At 39.0% G+C, this 4,648-nt stretch overlaps 1 pseudogene; it reads left to right on the top strand.

Moving 5' to 3' along the window:
* The first annotated feature begins 1,293 nt into the window (after positions 1 to 1,293).
* On the top strand, positions 1,294 to 2,787 carry LOC132230536 (inositol polyphosphate multikinase-like; annotated as a pseudogene).
* The last annotated feature ends 1,861 nt before the right edge of the window (positions 2,788 to 4,648 follow it).

The following is a 4,648-nucleotide window of genomic DNA, read 5'->3' as shown; positions in this document are numbered from 1 at the left end:
AGGAAACATAGCATATCTATCTAACAAATAGAAATGAACATAGGGAAGCAACCAAAATGCAGAGACAAAGAAACATGTCACAAATGAAACAACAGGAGAAATCTCCAGAAAAAGAACTAAATGAAATGGAAGAAGAAAACTGCCAGATACAGAGTTCAAAGCAATGGTTACAGGGAAGATCAAGAAACTTAATGAAAACTTTAAGGAACTTAGTGAGAATTTCAAGGAATTTAGTGAGAACATTAACAACATAAAAAGGACAAGTCAGAAATGATGGATAAACTAACTGAAACAAATAATAATTACCGGGAATCAACAGTAGAGTATAGGGCCCTGAGAATCAAGTTAGTGATTTGGAATATAAGAAAGCAAAAACCACCCAATCAGAACAGCAAAAAGAAAAAAAGAATCCAAAAATATGAAGATAAGATTTAAAATGGTGGTGGGGTAAGTGGATGCTACACAGACACACTCCCAGAACCACACTAGAATTACAGCTAAAATATAAAAAACATCCTGAATAATCAACTGAAGACTAGCTGGAGAGATAATTAAGAATGGAAAGTGGAGACCTCATAGAGACTGGTAGGAATGGGCAGAGGTGTGAAAGGGCTGGCCAGGCTCCCACAGACAGCACCTGAAGTTCTGGAGAGATATCTCTGCTATCGGGGGTTGCTACTGAGAACTCTGGGGTCTCATCCCTGAGCTGAGTCCCCCTGCAGAGAGCACCAGAACTAAGATAGGTGCCCACATAAAATCTGGCTGTGAAAAGCAGCAGCATTGCTGTCTGCCAGGGAAAGATGGCTGGAAATGCAGGCACCTTCTTTAAGGTCCATTGCACAAACTTTTGTGTGCAGCCAGTCCCCTTGTGCTCTTGCAGAGAGAAGGCAGGGTGGTCTGGAGCTGTGACAGCAGAAGCCAGGGTTGTGGGAGCTGCAGTTAGGGCTCAGAAGGCAGATACCCCAGTTTCCTGTACTAAGTCATTCCCTCATGCTGCAAGGTCATCTTTCTCAGGCAGACTTTTTCTATGCAGGTGGTTTTGCCTGAGGGAAAGACAGTTGACCCACCCTATTGGAAAACAGCTTGCCCCACAGTGTGGAGTTTCTGAGGCCCAATAAGAGACTGAGATAAAAATTATCCTCCAGACAGAAGCAATTGCCCCATGCTGTAGAAAAACTCTCGTCACACCTGTGGATGATTACCTAAGGGAGCCTGAGCGACCCCCAGTCCTCCAGTGCCCTCTCCCTCCGCCCGATCTCTCCCCCTCTGCCCTCGCCGCCACTACCGCTTCGGCTTTCTGTGATGGCAACGGAGCCACCTTCCCCCCTTCAGCTCGAGGTGCCCGGCCCCCCAGATGTGCGGACCCCACCGGCGAGCGAGGAGGACTCCGAGAGCACCCCGAAACCGGCGGGCGGCATGCTCCGCTTCCTCAACGGCTGCGTGCCCCTCTCGCATCAGGTGGCCAGGCACATGTACGGGAAGGACAAAGTGGGTATCTTGCAACATCCAGATGGCACAGTTTTGAAACAGCTACAGCCACCTCCAAGGGGCCCAAGAGAGTTAGAATTCTATAATATGGTTTATGCTGCTGATTGTACCGATGGTGCTCTTTTAGAGCTACGAAAATATTTGCCAAAATATTACGGCATCTGGTCACCTCCCACTGCACCAAATGATTTATACCTAAAACTGGAAGATGTGACCCATAAATTTAATAAGCCCTGTATAATGGATGTAAAGATAGGGCGAAAAAGCTATGATCCTTTTGCCTCATCTGAGAAGATTCAGCAACAGGTCAGCAAGTACCCATTATGGAAGAGATTGGGTTCTTGGTGCTTGGCATGAGGGTTTATCATGTTCATTCTGATAGCTATGAGACACAAAACCAGCACTATGGAAGAAGCTTAACAAAAGAAACTCTAAAGGAAGGAGTTTCCAGGTTTTTTCATAATGGATTCTGCTTAAGAAAAGATGCTGTTGCTGCCAGTATTCAGAAGATTGAGAGAATTCTGCAGTGGTTTGAAAGCCAGAAGCAGCTTAACTTTTATGCAAGTTCATTACTGTTTGTTTATGAAGGTTCATCTCATCCAACTACTGCAAAATCAAATGACAGAACTTTGGCAGAAAAGTTTTTGTCCAAAGGACAACTCTCGGACACAGACATACTGGAGTATAATAATGACTTTCGAGTGTTAAGTTCCACAACAAATTGAAAAATAGAGGCTTCAGTAGGCAAAAGCTTGTCCAAGATGTATGCACGTCACAGAAAAATGTATTCAAGAAAGCATCACAGTCAGACTTCATTGAAAGTTGAAAATATAGAGCAAGACAATGGGTGGAAAAGCTTGTCACAGGAACATTTAAATGGAAATGTACTTTCCCAACTGGAAAAGGTTTTCTACCATCTTCCCACTGGTTGCCAAGAGATTGCGGAAGTAGAAGTGCGAATGATAGATTTTGCTCATGTTTTCCCTAGCAACACAATAGATGAGGGATATGTTTATGGACTGAAGAATTTAATTACTGTACTTCAGAGTATTTTGGACAATTGAATCCTTTGCTGAAGTCTTTTTAAGGGGTGGGGCAATCATTGTGAAAAGCAGCAGTCAATATCTCTGCACTTGTAATGCTATGTAAACAATTTGTATTGTGAGTCGGCATTTTATTTGTCTTTACACTTTTGGTAGAAGGGTTAACTTTTTTATAATCTTACTCAGGAAAACTAATTATTTGTTCATTAGAAAACTATGAAGAATAAAGAAACTTTGGAATGTTAAAAAAAAAAAAGACTGAATCAAATCAGACTATAGGCAGAGGTGGTCTCTGGAGGCTTGGGATCTTTGCCTGAACTAATTAGAAACAGTGTTTGACACTATCCTGCACTAGAGATTGAGAGGCATAGTAGATTTACTTAATCATTGTCATGGACCCAAAGAGGCAGCCAAAATGAAGAAACAAAAAAACAACCCCTAAATGAAAGAACAAGAGAATTTTTCAGAAGAAGAGATAAATGAAATGGAGATAAGAAATTTATCTGATATAGAGTTCAGAACAATGATGGTAAAGATGCTCAACAACATGAAAAAAGATATACTAACTATGAAAAAAGAACAGACAGAAATAAAGAATGACATAGCACTAATAAAGAGCACATTGGAAGGAATACACAGAAGATTAGAAGAAGATGAGGATCAGATCAGTGAATTAGAAGACAATGTAGAAAAAAATCACTAAATCAGAGAACCAAAAATAAAAAGCAAACAAACAAAAACAAGAGGACAGCTTAAGGGAGCTGTGGGACAACATTAAATGTAACAATATTTTCATAGTAGGTGTGCCAGAAGGGGAAGAAAGGGATCAAGGGATAGAGAATGTGTTTGAATAAATAATGGCAGAAACACCCTTAACCTGGTAAAGGAAAAAGTAACACAACTTCAGGAGTCACAGAAAGTCCCAAGCAAGAAGAACCCAAATAGACCCACAGCCAGGCACATCGTAATTAAAATGCCAAAAATTAAAGACAAAGAGAGAATTTTAAAGGCAGCAAGAGAAAAGCAATTCGTTACCTACAAAGGAGCTCCTGTGAAACTGACACCTAATTCTCATCAGAAATTCTATAGGCCAAGAAGGAATAGCATGAAGTACTCAAGTTAATAGAAAGCAAGGATCTGAAACCAAGATTATTATATCCAGCAAGGCTATCATTCAAAATAGATGGTGAAATGAAGAGCTTCCTAGACAAAAAAAAAAAAAAAAGAAAGAAAGAAAAAAAAAAAGTACATCACCACCAAGCCAGCATTATAAAAAAATTCTAAAGGGTCTGAGGGTCTGCTGTAGTGAAAAGAAGAAATAGAGAGAAACCTAGGTATACAGAAACCTAGGATAGGCAATAAATAAGTACCTATCAATAATAACCTTAAATGTAAATGGTTAAATGCTCTAATCAAAAGATATAGAGTACTGATTGGATACAAAAACATGAATCAGCTACATATATGCTGTCTACAAGAGACTCACCTCAAAACAAAAGACTCACACAGCATGAGAGTGAAGGGGTGGAAAAAAATTTCCCATGCAAATGGTAATAAAAAATAAAGTGGGGGTAGCAATACCCATATCTGACAAAATAGAGTTCAAAATGAAGGCCACTATATAATAATAAAGGGATTGATCCAACAAGAGAATATAGCCCTTGTTTAATGCAACCATTATAAGTAACATTAAGTATAAAAAACTTTTAAAAATTAAAAATACAAAAACCAAAAATCTTCTAGAGCAAGCATGTAAAACTCAAAGTCTAACACGTGCCAAATAAACAAGGTTTAAGTTTATGTGGGCTACAAAAAGACAAAAGCTTCAATTTTCATAGAAAAGAAGGTTTATTTCAATAGAGACATGCTGAATACAAAGGGCTGAAATAAATGAGTAATTGTTAACATATAGAATGTTAACAATTGTTAAATAATAGAACATTTCAATAAAAATTAATATTTTTTCTTGAACATTAACTTACCAGACACTGAATAACTGCACAAATTAACGCAATTAAACCTATGTTTCTTGGTCTCTGAAAGTGAAATATTTCTTGTTGTGCACACCAAACAAGTCGGTCCAAGACTAATGACATGGCAATCAACTGCTAAAATAT

This window comes from Myotis daubentonii, chromosome 3, assembly GCF_963259705.1.
Source record: "Myotis daubentonii chromosome 3, mMyoDau2.1, whole genome shotgun sequence".
Taxonomy (NCBI): domain Eukaryota; kingdom Metazoa; phylum Chordata; class Mammalia; order Chiroptera; family Vespertilionidae; genus Myotis; species Myotis daubentonii.
This window is presented reverse-complemented; position numbering and strand designations above follow the sequence as displayed.